The sequence below is a fragment of the Carassius auratus genome, chromosome 9, assembly GCF_003368295.1.
Source record: "Carassius auratus strain Wakin chromosome 9, ASM336829v1, whole genome shotgun sequence".
Lineage (NCBI taxonomy): Eukaryota > Metazoa > Chordata > Actinopteri > Cypriniformes > Cyprinidae > Carassius > Carassius auratus.
The window spans coordinates 16,069,402-16,085,019 of record NC_039251.1 but is presented as its reverse complement, the minus strand read 5'-3'; the positions used below and the strand labels follow the sequence as shown (position 1 = coordinate 16,085,019).

Below are 15,618 nucleotides of genomic sequence, written 5' to 3'. Positions count from 1 at the left end.
CATTAAGGTAGTTGTTAATCTTAAGTATTAGGTTGGATTAGGGATGTAGAATATGGTCATGCTGAATATGTGCCTTATAAGTACTAATAAGCAGACAATATGTTAATAATAGGCATGCTAACAAGTAACTAGTTAATAGTGAGAATTGGTCCCTATACTAAAATGTTTGTAAAACGTTAAAGAATAAATTTGGTAGAAATTAAAAAAGCAAATTTATAATGTTCTTTCACCTTTAATTTGTGACAGATATTATGGAAGGACATTGATCTCTCATACTGAAACAAACATGTGAAGAAAAACTTGAGACAAGAAGTGGAGTTCGGTAGCAATACACACCATGGCTGCCCATCGCATTCGATCAGCGAACAGCAATGCTGTGCTCCCTCGCTGCAGATCTGAGGGTGCTCTCATCGATCTCAGTCAAGGAGTGTCAGAGGCCACCCTTACAGATGTTAAAGGTTTCCTTTCTTATTTTTACCTCACAATCACAGTACTGTTAACTTATAGTTTTACCCTCATTCACTTATTTTTTTCCTCAAAGGGCCTTCACCTAGTGCCTTGCGACTGGATACAAGCTGCCTCATTTGGAGCTGTCAGGGAAGTGATTGCCATTAAGGATTACTGTCCGTCCAGTTTTACCACACTCAAGTTCTCAAAGGGAGACTGTCTTTATGTTATAGACACATCGGGTGGAGAATGGTGGTATGCACACAACAGCAAAGAGATGGGATACATCCCATCTGCTTACGTCCATCCGATCAATCATCGAGATTCCACGTTCAGTGACAGCGGCATAATTGACAGCCTAAGTGACATTTCTGAGGGAGTGAAAGAAATGGATATCTCTGTGGATTGGACGGGGTCTGCCAAACCCACAGAATCTGGAAATGACAATCCTTTTGTTAATAAACGGATGTCAACTAACCCTTTCCTAAATGGCTCGCTGCAAGGCACCCCTGACCAAAACTACAGCCAGAGTTCAGCAAAGGCTTTGTGTTTTGGTAATATCTCACCTCCCATCTCAAACACCAGCAGCGCTATTAATATTAATGATTTTGAAAGTGGGCTCTGTGACTCAAAAAGTATGGGCCCTGGCTCAGGAATTGGCCCAAATATTCGCAGAAACAAACCGTTTTTTGGCAGCAAGCGCTGCTACAGCATGTCGGAATTGTCTGTCCTACAGTCCCTGTCTGATTGGAATCAAGGTTCTTTGAGTTTTTTTGGTGGAATGAAGTCACCTAAACCTGAGCATTATCAAAGTAGAGAGGATTTCAAAACAGCATGGCTAAATCACCGTAAACTTACACGATCCTGCCACGACCTGGACTCCATTGGACAAAACCCAGGTTGGGGCCAAACCCAGCCAATAGAGACCAACATTGTGTGCAACCTGGACAGTTCTGGTGGTACCGTGGAACTGCCAAATACCAGTATCAGTATACATATTCCTGAGGGTCACGTTGCACCAGATGAGACTCAACAGATATCACTGAAGGCCCTTCTGGACCCACCGTTGGAGCTTAACAATGATAGATGTACTACTGTAAGTCCAGTGGTAGAGGTAAAACTCAATAATATGGAAATCAAGACCCCAGTCACTTTAGAGATGAAGGTGTCTGTTGTGGTGAAAGTAGAGAGCCGCAAAAACACAGAGGTGGTGTGTGTGAGAAGCGACTTCAAGGAAGGTCCATATGTCCAGATTCCACATGTATGCATGTATGGAGACACAGTTCAAGTGACTCTGGACAATTTAGAGCCTTGCATGTATGTCTCTGTAGTTGCCCAAGCACAGACAGTGGCCCCATACAACACAGTCTGGGAACATGTCGTAAAAAAGGTCACTCTTGGGGTATACGGGCCAAAGCACATCCACCCGTCTTTCAAGACAGTGGTGGCCATTTTTGGCCATGACTGTGCCCCAAAGACGTTGCTAGTGAGCGACGCAAAAAAGCACTCTCAATCAACTCCACCTGTTGTCCTCCAACTCTGGGGGAAGCACCAGTTTGTCCTAACAAAACCTCAAGACCTTCAGGTTGGTGTGTATTCGAACATGTCTAATTTTGAAGTGAGGGCCAATGAACATGCAAGAACCGTGAGGGGATTTCAGATCAAACTTGGCAAAGTGGCCCGCCTCATCTACATGATTGCAGCACGCGATTCAAATGACATTTCAGACTTTACTTTGCGTATTCAGGTCAAGGATGATAAGGACTGTATCTTGGCCCAGTTTTGCGTTCAGACCCCAACCCCACCACCAAAAACAAGCACAAGTAGCTCAGTTCAACGGCGCTTCCTCAAGAAAAAGGAAGTAAACAAAATCATACTGTCTCCTCTTGCAGCGACCGCAAAGTACCCTGTGTTTCAGGACAGACTAGTCAAAAACCTGAAATTTGCTAAGTTCCTGAAAACTGTTGTAAGGCAGTCCAAAAGTCTGTATTTGCTAGAGTATCTTAGAGGTGACATAGTGGCCCTTTTGAGTGAGGAAAAAATCAAACTTAAAGGACATTTATGGACCAAAGAGTGGTACTTCGGATACTACCATGGAAGAATTGGGTTGGTGCATGCAAAAAACATTCTAATCATGGAAAAGTGAAACCTGTTAATTTCAAAGGGTCTGATCTTACAACTACAATCCTTTTAGAGCAGCTCCTAAAGCCCTGCATGTGCCTGACGTATATCTACGCATCTGTGCGGACAATACTGATGGAAAACGTGGCAAGTTGGAGAGTGTTTGCTGATGCATTGGGCTACGTCAATCTGCCGCTGGCACATTTCTGTCGGACAGAGGCAGAAAGTGAGCCTGAAAAAGTGGCTTCTGTTCTGGAGAGGCTCAAGGAAGACTGCAACGCAGCTGAGGGCAAGGAGAGGAAGTCTTTCCAGAAGGAACTCATGAAGGTAAGCTCTGACATGGAAGTAGATCTTTCAGCTAAACTTGGTTGTGTACTGGGAGCATCTTTATAGAAACCATTTTTAAAAGGTATATCAAATGTTATATTTATTTATTGGAGGTTTTCTTAAAATTGACAAGCCGATAATCATTTTCATGTAATGGCTGGTAACTGATCAATGGCCAATATTAAAATTGTATAATATTTTTTAAAATAAATTATTTATATTTGGTTATACATATTCACTCATTCATTATTTAAAAGGCTTGCAACTGCAAAGAGAGACGAGAGAAGAGTGACGTTTTTGAAAGTTAACAAGTTAAAAGTCTGAAAGTCAACGGCAGAGATATATCCTACCTAAAATACAAAAAATGTCATTACTGAAAAAAGAAAACATTTATAAAGCTGCATGCAATTTTGAGATATAAATTTTTTTTATGATTTTAAAAATGAAAGGTATCAAAAATTGAGATGACCTTAAATGTTTGACCTTAGATAGAATTTGACCTTGCTGGTGTGATTGGAGGATTTACTATCTTACAATCTTTTCAGTTTCGCAAATGAACAAATTTGCATGAATTAAACTATGAATAATATATAATTTCTCTAGTTGATACCAAAACATGTCAAATAAATATTTCATAACGTTGTCACAAACACTTGAGACTCAAAGCAAAGACCAAGTGCACAACATTTAAAAGTGCCAACATATTTGCAGAACACCACCAGCTACCCACTTTAACATGCTATCCTGAATCAAAACAACAATATATTATCAATATAGCAATCTATCCTAAATAAGCTGACTGAAAAAAAAACATTCAACTTCTCGTACAAAACCTTATTTCTCTCATGTGGTCTATATTACAATGATGGATAAGGTGCTAAGATTCAGGTTTGTCTGGTTGTCACCTGCCTCAACCACTCTGTGCCACTGTGTCAATAAAGCCTGATGTGAAAACTTTGTCAACGGTAACCTGAAAAAGGATGCTTCCAAAGGAAATATCAAGTTTCATTTTAGCAACATATTTTACAAACACTTATATAAATCTTCTGTATGATGCATCAGTCATTCTGCAATAATCACCAAAAAAGAAACCTCTCTCTGTCACAGAGAACACACACTAAAATTCACACTGAAGTAAAAATCACATATTTAAATCATGCATACTGGCGCTTCTCATTGAATTACAATGTCATGAAAAAGTTCATTTATTTCAGTAATTCAACTCAAATTGTGAAACTTGTGTATTTAATTAAATGCACACAGACCGAAGTAGTTTAAAGGTACAATTTGTAAGATATTTGCAGTATAATATATCCAAAAACCACTAGGCTAGTGTTATATATTTTGTCCAGCTGATTACTAAAAATATCTCTAATGTTTTCAACTACTTGTAAATCATGAGAAAATTCCCATTCTAAACAGTGACACGGGGCAGTGCAGTCGCCTGTCAATTACGTTAGTTACCTTTTGTTATCGCCTTTACTGACGTAGAAACCACATGACAACAGTGTCGTGGATAAATGCTGAAGTAGTGTCTAGGATCCAACAAACCACTAGCTTGCTTCAAGCAGTTCCTTATTTACTTCTTCTTGCACGTTTTATGGTGGATTTATTGTGTTACTCGTTACTCGAGTTATTGTGTTACACGTTTTATTGTGTTACTTATTTTATGGAACATAATTACTGTTTACCGTCTGCCGCTGATTCTGTCGACAAGGACAGCCCCCGTAAACCCTGACAGCAACATAGTTTTGGCCCAGATCCGGCCCACATCTGGCCCGCATGAAATCCATGTGGGCCAGATGTGGACCAGACCTGGGCCGAAACTGCTTGCTGTCTGGGAAGGTAAGCTTACGGCCAACCAAATGACCCAAGAAGAGTTTGGGACAAGAGGAGATAAAGAGCGAGGATCAATATCAGTGTTGCATTTTCTAGATGGAGAGAGCTTCGCAACAAACTTCAACTAGAAAGAGATGCCGATCTCGTTTGTGTTTTACTCGACAGGTGAGTTGTTTTGATTCGTATCAGAAAACGTATGCTATTATAATTATCAACAAGATTAGTATTATGGGGTATAATATTAGTATTATACATGCCAAACGCTGGCATCACGTCTCTAGACCCATGCGAGGACGCATCTGATTTATCTTTCCATCTGATTGATAGCCGTCAGCGGTTGGGTAGAAGACAACAAATCCCATCATTCCACGCTCCTTCTTAGCGTTATCTCTTGTTTCTCATTTTCCTCTTGACAATATCCCATAGATTCTCTGTGGGGTTCAGGTCTGATGAGTTTGCTGGCCAGTCAAGCACACCAACACCATGGTCATTAACCAACTTTTGGTGCTTTTAGCAGTGTGGGCAGGTGCCAAATCCTCCTATAAAATGAAATCAGCGTCTACAAAAAGCTGGTCAGCAGAAGGAAGCATGAAGTGCTCCAAAATTTCTTGATAAACGGGTGCAGTGACTTTGGTTTCCAAAAAACACAAATGGACCAACACCAGCTGATGACATTGCACCCCAAATCATCACTGACTGTGGAAACTTAACACTGGACTTTAAGCAACTTGGGCTATGAGCTTCTCCACCCTTCCTCCAGATTCTAGGACCTTGGTTTCCAAACGAAATACAAAACTTACTCTAATTTGAATAGAAGACTTTGGACCACTGGGCAACAGTCCAGTTCTTCTTCTTCTTAGCCCAAGTAAGACACCTCTGATGTTGTGTGTGAGATTCAGGAGTGGCTTAACAAGAGGAATACGACAACTGTAGCCAAATTCCTGGACACGTCTGTATTTGGTGTTTCTTGATGCTTTGACCCCAGCCTCAGTTCATTCCTTGTGAGTTTCACTCAAATTCTTGAATCGATTGTGCTTGACAATCCTCATAAGGCTGCGGCTCTATCGGTTGGTTGTGCATCTTTTATTTTCTCCAAACTTTTTCCTTCCACTCAACTTTCTGTTAACATGCTTGGATACAGCACTTTGTGAACAGCCAGCTTCTTTGGCAATGAATGTTTGTGGCTCCTTATGAAGGGTGTCAATGATTGTCTTCTGGTCAGCAGTCTTCCCCATGATTGTGTAGTCTAGTGAACCAAACTGAGAGACCATTTTGAAGGCTCAGGAAACATTTGCAGGTGTTTTGAGTTGATTAGCTGATTGGCATGTCACCATATTCTAATTTGTTGAGATGTTGTGAATTGGTGGGCTTTTGTTAAATGTGAGCCAAATCATCACAATTAAAAGAACCAAAAACTTAACAGTCTGTATTTTATTTAGAAGCACCTGTATTTATATATATATATATATATATATATATATATATACATGTCAGCATGCATCAACACAGACCATATGAACAAGTTTTTATGTAATACAGATACAGGACTAAAATAAAAATGAGCTGAAACATCTGCTCGAAACACCTTATTAAAGTGTGATTGAAATGATGATATTGAAAATATACATACATCATATATAGACTTTGCCTTTGACATTAAAGAGCATCATATCATTGAAGTGAAGCAGGCTAAATGAATGTTAGCGTCTGGTACACGTTTGTGTTACACTGTATGAACTAAAATTAGAAAGGGTCATCTGTGACCGTCTCAAACTTGAAAATGCCGGAAGATGTGAACGTGTTGAAGGAGAATCTTAGTTGAGCAGATGTTTCCTTTTTAATTGTTAGAATCTACACAGAAGCATCAAATGTGGAACAAGAGACGCCCTAAATTACACAAAACCCCCACACCTACAAATCCATTGCCAGGAGATAACAGACATGCATCTGCAATTCTCTTTACATCGGAATAAAGTACTTGCATTTTCTGAATAGAGAAGAATTATCATTTTAGAGCAATGGGTTCCCTCTGGAATTTCTAATGGGATTTTGATTTATGAATAAAATGAGCTATGTGGTTAACATTACATGAAGAGACCTTCCTGTTTTGTTCTACAAAATAAATTACACAGTCAAATGTGAATATTGAAACCCATTAGAAATTCCCTTAAGAATCCGTGGTGAATGAATCTTTTGGGCTGGCCTACAAATTGACATAATGACTGAACAGCATTAGAGAACTCTGTTATTCCATTTTTAATCAGTAAATGTGCCAGTGGTAATGCTTTCATGAGAAGGTTTTTTTTTTTTTTTTTCAGTTTTTGATTCCTCTGGATCCTCCCATTTCCTTTAACCTATTGTTAGAACAGAAGAGGAGGCCTGTATAAACCGCCAGTGATTTCTGACAATAGTTTATAAACAAAAGAAAATTGTCAGCTTATATAAAAGGAAATCACAAGGGGCAGGCAAGAGGGAAGATAATAAAGGATAAGTACTATCATAAAATCAGATGTTAAAGAAGAGGAATTCAACAGAAAAACATGTAAAGTAATTGTCTGCTCAATCTTGCTGTGATTATGTCTAGTGAGCTCAACAGTATTGTGAATGTATGAGTACACTGACTAATTCACTAATTCAAGTTTTATGAATTCAAAGAGTTTCTGTACTAATTAACTGATTGGTAGATCATGATGCTAACAATACTAGTCAATAAGATTGCCAGGGAATTCACTGCAAGTTGCTTCGCATAAAAGTGTCAACCAAGTGCATGGGTAAAATTAATGAATAACTTTAGAACTATGTTAAAATTGGCCAGTTAATGTGAAGAAATACACTTTTCTGTTCCAATATCAGCCAGGTTCACTGGGTACACTGATGCAAAACAAGTAACAAAGAATCTGCACAACCAAAAAAAAAAAAAAAACTGAGCACTGAGGTAAGTTCAGTGAACCGAAACATTTGCTTTTTTGAGCATCTGCATATGCTTTCTTTTTTGCATGTGCCATTGTGTAAATATTTTTGTAAAAAAAGCAGTAATGGGCCTCAATTAAAAAGCCTCTTCTCAGATAATATTTATTTGTTTTATTTCAGTTTTTAGATTTGATGTGTAGATGTCTTGTTACTGATGCAAAATACTAATAGAGGTTTTGGAGGCATCTAAAGGAGCAATTAAGAGAACAGAACAATGAAACCAGCTTTGGTATGTTTGTGGGCAAAATAGTCAAATGATCAAAACATCATTAAAATAATTATTTGCTTTTCTCATTAAATTTCAAAATAACAAGCTAATTTCATACCCATTAAAAGATGAGCTGGAAGCTTCTACAGTAGTTCTGCTTGGTACACCTGACTTCATTTGAGGTATTAACAGCAGGTTCAAGATTCTGTGGTAGTCAAAATCTGAGCAGACAGGGTGTAGATTTTAATTGGTATTCTTTTACAACCGTGTCTCTGTAGGGTTTACTTAATAAGTTCCTGACTGTGACAGGGGTCAAGGGGTGAGACACCTCAGGAAACAGGTGCAGATGAAATACTTTATCTTTTGTTGGCTAATGCACACAATACGTGTTCACAGTGTGATACATTCACACACAATACATTTATTTTTTACTTTTATCTAGACAGCAAGTGGAACAGTAAGTCATCCTGATCACCATTCTTTGAGCCTAATGTACAAGTCAGAGACATACCTTCCTGTTTATTTGTACTAGCTTTGTTGATAAGGGAAGAGGGAAGCCATCCAAGACTCCCGCTATCTCATTGCTCTGTTTGGAGCCAGACCTTTAACAGGTCTTCTGGGGCATCAGTGCCGTGTTCCTCCCCCTATAAGCAGACTTCCTGTCATTCCAAACATTCTAAGCCAAGGAAATGGAATCAGAGATTAGTTAGTTCAGGGCATGAAGCTTTTAAAAACGTACTGATTTTGTGTGTATGTGAATTTAAACACATTTGAGTGTATGAAGAACACCTGCATTTTTTACTCATTTATATTTGAAAACTTAATTGTAGAAAGATTGATTTCTTTCTTTGTTGTATAAAGCAAGCACTAAGAAAGTAAATGTCACATGTCGTCATCATCAGATAAGAGTTTCAAACTTTTTGTAGATCAGTGAACGTCATATATTCACAAGGTGCAGTGAACGTAAGTCCTTATTCAGTTTTTTAAATGTCACAGCAAACTCTTTTAGGAGAGAAAAGAAGGTCACATTAATAAGACAAAACACTTGCCAACAGAACGGCCGGATATTCCTTCCTAACATTTTCCTTGTCCAAGGGGCTCTGAGTCACTCTCATTATATTGTGCTCTCAGGAGGATGCCTGTTGGTTCCTCCGTATCACAATATTTATCAAAGCACCCGGCTTGATGACTTGAGCTCTGGATTGGTCTGGATTTCTGAGGCAGTGCTTAGAAAACCACTGATGCTATCTCAATTTTGTAGTTTGTGTTGTTGTTTACTCTTGTTAAAGTTTACTAATTAGAACAGGCTTTACTTAGTAACCACCACCCAGACAGCAAACAGTTTCGGCCCAGAACCGGCCCAGAACCGGCCCACATCTGGCCCGCGTGAAATCCATGCAGGGCAAATGTGGGCCAATACTGCTTGCTCTCCGGGCAAGAGGAGGGTGGGGGAGCACTTTTTAAAATTGAATATTTGGTATGTGAGATTATGAAGGCAGATCTCAAAAATAGGACACAACTCTACAAAGTACACATTTTTGAAGATTTGATTTGAAGGCTATTTGCATAGTTTCAGTGTCATATTTTGTGTAAATGCATTGTAGCTATGGATGCACATGTATTAAAATTACGCCCCCGGGGCTGATATACTGCTAATTATTTTTGTTATATCTGACAGTGGTAGCAATTTTTTTTTTTTTTGTAATCTTAATTATAAATAAAGCTATAAAAACTAAAAACAATAACTGAAAATGCTATAAGATAATTTAGGCATGATAACTTAATAATTTACAGTATAAAAATGTGTATTCTTTTTAAAAATATTATATATTATATAAAATATTATTATTTACCCACCCTCATGTTATTCCAAACCTGTATCATTTTCTTTTTATGTGCAACTCAAACAGATAATAATTCTTTTTGGATTATTATTATTATTATTATTATTTTATTGTTTTGAAAGCAAGAGATATCCAGTGTAGTTTTGGACACGACTGATTTTAATTGTGTATATATTAAAGCAGTTGAAACAATCTTCAAAATATCTTCTTCTAAGAAAGTAAGTCATTCAAGTTTGGGAAAACATCAGGACAAGTAAATGACAGAATTGTATTTTTTGGGCCAATTAGGAATTAATTACTAATCATTATCAAAAATGTTTTTATTAATGATATTACAAAACTGACATTTGGGATTTTAACATTATTCAATTTGTTACTTCAAACACAGTGACATAAAGCAGAGTTATAATCTTTGCATAGTGGCTTGGTGATGATAAACTCATGGTCTGACTGTATGTGTGTCATTCAGGCTCTTCTGAAGATGGACTGTCAGGGCCTGGTGGCACGGCTGGTCATGGACTTTGTGCTGTTGACTACAGCGGTGGAGCTGGCGGGTCGCTGGAGGGAGCTTGCTGAGAGACTGGCGAAAGTTTCCCGACAGCAGATGGAAGCGTATGAGGCTCCACACAGAGACAGTGGGGGACAACTGGACAGTGAGGTAAAACAAACACTGAAAGCATTGAAGGATATAGTTCACCGAAACCTGAATATTTTCTCAACATTCTCTCACCCTCATTTTTCCAAACCTCTATGACTTTATTTTTTTCAGTGGAACACAATAATTTTTTAATGCAATGAAAGTGAATGATGTCTGAAACGGTCAGTCTGCCTAACATCTCATTTTATGCTTCACAGAAAAAGTAATGTCATTTTGGTGAACTGTCCTGTGTTTTGTATGATCTGCTCATGCCCTACTAACATTTAGAGTTGAATTAGAGGTAGACTTTCATGCTTACTTTTTAAAAAACAATTTATATTTTATGTTTTTGTACGAATCACATCATACAAAAAAAAAAAAAAAAAAAAAAACGTATTTATGCCGCCTTGTAAAATACTTGTTCTCTCATGTGGACAGGTTGATAAGAAGTATCAAGTCTGTTTGCACTGTTTACATTGCATTTAGTACACATTGAAAAGCTTATGATTTGGCTAAAACTGTAGATCCATTACAGTACAGACAACTGTGCAAACAAAACACAGATTATGTAAACATGAAGTTAAGTAATATAAAGTATATAAAAACTATAGAATAATTTGCTCTATAAGACTGGATAAAGAACAATGTCCAAGTGAGATGGACGAAAGAGATGGTAACTGACACTTGTAAAATGTATAACTGGGTTTTAAGCATAAATGGCAGGAAACCCACAAGACATGATTACAGTGTTTGCATTCAGCTCAGAAGAGGAAACTAAATTTTCTACCAACGATTGATGAGATTATAAACGTTCTCTTGGGCTTTGTTTCACTGGCTTAGAATGTTTATGCACAAAATGTTCACTCTTAATGGAGAACATACAGATTGGCTATAATCTTTTTAGGAAACTAAACTGAGGGTGCATAAATGTCCCGTTCATGCAGGTTTACATGTCAAACTTAAATCTTAATTTTTTTGTGAAGGCCATGTGGAAACCTGCCTATGACTTCCTGGTCACGTGGGCAGCTCAGATTGGGGACAGTTACAGGGATGTGATTCAGGAACTTCACACTGGATTGGACAAAATGAAGAACCCTATTACCAAGCGCTGGAGGCACATCACAGGCGCCCTCATCCTTGTCAACTGTCTGGATCTTCTACGGAGCTCTGCTTTTAGCCCCTGCACGCAGGATGACTGCGCCATATAAAGACTACCTACATCGCCTGTCGTTTACAAGACCCAGATACACCTGATTTCAATTTTATTCATTATGTTGTTTTTCATTTTCCTAAATGCACTTATATGTTTGCAAAATAGATTTGTTGCAAAGTAAATTGTACATTGAACCAAATTACTGAAATGTGTAGGCCTATTGCTGATGTTTTAATACTTTAATGTAAAATAAGTTTTTTTTTTATTCATTGCATATCATCATGATTTTATACTTATACTAAATTTTGCACAAAGGATTTTACATGCTTCTACATTTTTCACTAATACTGTAACAATCTTACTCTTTTATGTTTTGTGATGCCAACACTGTATGCTGAACTGCCTGTTTTACTTTGCTGTAAGTATACATGTGCGTCTCAATGAATTAGAATGTCTTTGGTTCTTTTCATTGTGATTTAGGCTCACATTTAACAAAAACTCACCAATTCATTATCTCAACAAATTATAATACTTCATGAGACCAATAGAAAAATTTTTAGTGAATTGTTGGCCTTCCTGAAAGTATTTTTATTTACTGTACATTTACTCAATACTTGGTAAGGGCTCCTTTTGCTTCAATTCGGTGTGGCATGGAGGTGATCAGTTTGTGGCACTGCTGAGGTGGTATGGAAGCCCAGGTTTCAGCTCATCTGCACTTTTTGGTCTCTTTTTTTCTAATTTTCCTCTTGACAATACCCTATACATTATGGGGTTCAGGTCTGATGAGTTTGCTGGCCAGTCAAGCACACCAACACCATGGTCATTAACCAACTTTTGGTGCTTTAGGCAGTGTGGGCAGGTGCCAAATCCTGCTCATAAATTTAATCAGCATCTACATAAAGCTGGTCAGCAGAAGGAAGCATGAAGTGCTCCAAAATGTCTTGGTTAACGGGTGCAGTGACTTTGGTTTCCAAAAAACACAAATGGACCAACACCAGCTGATGACATTCCACCCCAAATCATCACAGATTGTGGAAACCTAACACTGGACTTCCAGCAACTTGGGCTATGGGCTTCTCCACCCTTCCTCCAGACTCTAGGACCTTGGTTTCTTGATTTGCTGATTGGCATATTCTATTTTGTTGAGATAGTGAATTGGTAGGTATATGTTAAATGTGAGCCGAAATCATCACAATTAAAATAACTAAAGACTTAAACTACTTCAGTCTGTGTGCATTGAATTTATTTAATACACAAGTTTCACAATTTGAGTTGAATTACTGAAATAAATGAACTTTTCCACAACATTCGAATTTATTGAGATGCACTTGTATATTATGTTGTTTAGTGTTAAGTAGCCTGATGTTTTTATAAGTGAAAATAAATGTTAGTATGAAAAGTTAAATGAAAAATAAAACATGAGCTTAATAAAGAGATATTAAAGTAATGGGATCACTCTATCCAGTTGTAAATAAAACGTAAAACTCAAATTCTTTCATCAGCACATGTTGGCCTATGACTAAATCATCTAATCATCAGTTTACAAAAATTAAAAGATTTACTCACCATTCATTTGGGACGCTGAAGGCGGAACATTAATAAGTTCCATAAGCTCCATTTATAGCTGCATACGACTTAAAGCTGCAGCGGAGTTTGGTGTGTTTTGATAAGAATGCTGGCCATCTATCAAAGGTTCCTGATTAAATGACGAGTGATTCTTGTTTGATATTGATGTCAACGTAAATGGCTTTAATTTGTGCAGAATATACAAAGATAGCAGAAAAACTTTTTTTTTTAAAGTCCTTTTGATTGTTACGATAAGTCCAAACAACTGTCCATGCCCCCCAATGCACATTATTCTCATTAGATTTAGTATTTATGTTCCAAGAGATGGTCCATGTAAATTCAATGCAAATTTACCAGTAGAACACTTTTGTTCATTCAATGTTAAAATAAATATATCATTGAATTTATATATTTTCACGTTTGGTGAACATTTTAAATTTAATAAATCTTATATTTAAGTATTATGTGGAAATTAAATGTTGAAACTATACCTTGTGGAAACAAAAAAGAAAAAGAAAAAAAGTCAAAGCTAGCGCAGCTGTGCTATTGTTTTTCTAGCCTATAGGTCTCTCTGATTTGCATCTTCCTATCATGCATTGTACAAGGTCAAAGCATGTCACAGTAGATTTGCTTACACATTTGCTGTGCAGATTCTAGGATACTCTCCTGTCTTAAATTTACAAAACATACATTAACCTCACTGACATGCTGAAAATAACCTTTCATTTCTGTCCAGATTTCCTACAAAGAGCTTATATATCAAGTTGACTTTACCTCTCACATTTGTAAGAGTTAGCTAATTGTTGAGTGTAGATGGCATATCCTTGATAGGATGACTTTGTGTGACAAAACTCACTCAAATATAATAATCTGGTCGCAGTCAAAGTGTAACATTAAACATTATTGTAAGTTTTAAGGTTTTCTAGCTGCTTACTGAGTTGTACAAGCTGTGTGAGAATTCCAGTCTTATCACTCCAGCATAATTTTTCTCACTGCTTGACAGGCTCTCCCAACAAAACTTATGAGCAGTGTAAACAGTCACCACTGTGGGTCTTACAAAAATATGCTTACATCTTCCCCTAGACATGCAAACAGCATAGTTCACATCACACGCCTTTCATCAGTACCCTCTCTCACTCTCTGGGGAGAACCCTGGACTACCAACAAAAATTTGAAAGATGTAGGGTGTGCATGCGCGCGCGTGTGTGTGTGTGTGTGTGTGTGTGTGTGTGTGTGTACAATATAATGAACATGCACAGTCAAGTGTGAAGATTTTATACAATTGTAACTGGTATTCTGCAGATACAGTCAAGCAATTGTATGTTTATGAATGTGTCTGTGTTTGCTGTTATGTCAAGTAGACTGTGTTCCTTCTCAGGTCAGTGAGCACTTGAGTTGTTTCTCCTCAGTTCTGTTAAGGAAGACAAAAGACAAATTGCTTCCCTAAGTTAAGTACATTGCTTCGTTTTTCTTTCTCTCCGTGCTAATGCTAAAAATGCAAATGCTAAGAATAGGGCTATGAAATATTCTATAAATAATACATTATTGTAAGATTTCAATTAGAGCAGTCCGTGATTGAATGTTACATTCTGAGTCCTTTTACTGCCTAAATAGGTAAATGGGAAAATAAGGCCAGTTCCCAGTAATTTCTCCTCTAACATTTCCATCACACATCTACCACCTAGTGGACAAACAGTTGACATAAAGGATCAAGTTTTACTTTTACTCAGTGTAAAGACAATCCCTCGAAACATCCGAATATGTGTTGTCAAACTTAGCAGAGGGTGATTGAATAATATGCTATATTTAAAACTAACATTAACGATTGTTGTCATATGTTTAAGATTAGACGTCCATTAGTTTTTGGTTAGTTGACTAGCTCTTATTCTTTTAACTGATTAAAGTGTGGAAAAATCTTGTAAATTTTCAGTCTATAATTAACCATGGTTTTTTATAGTACATTTTTTTAACGCATTGATTACCATTTGTATAACCATAGTTTTACTACAAATATCATGGTTAAACTATGGTTACTGTAGCAAGATCATGGTTGATTTGTGGTTACATATTAGGCAAGGTTTTTTTTGTTTTTTTTGTAAAACCATGGTTAAATATTCGTATAGGATGATAGATTAGCTAATAGTAACAGCACTGCTCATTGGTTTGGAATACTTTGGCGTATTGATTTGTCAAAAGTAGCTACTTCTTATGACTTTAACACGGATATAGAAAAAATACCTACTATGGACGCCAGGTGGTGATAAATAGATAGATTTAGATATATAGATATATAGATATATGAAAAAAAAATAGCCACATTTAAGTCAGGAATGACAAAATTTATCTGAAATATAACGTTTGAGAATTTTTTTTTTTTTTTTTTTTTTTTTTTTTGCCAGACAGTTTACCAAACTGCCTTTCGGGTAAAAGTTAGAAGTTTTGAGTTAGTAGGCTTTTTTAAGTATATCTGGTGAGGTGTGCACATATTAACCCATTTAAATGATTT

The 15,618-nt window shown here is 37.1% G+C and overlaps 1 pseudogene; it reads left to right on the top strand.

The window, feature by feature from the left end:
- Positions 1-252: 252 nt before the first annotated feature.
- On the top strand, positions 253-11,982 carry LOC113108512 (SH3 domain-binding protein 4-like; annotated as a pseudogene).
- Positions 11,983-15,618: the final 3,636 nt, after the last annotated feature.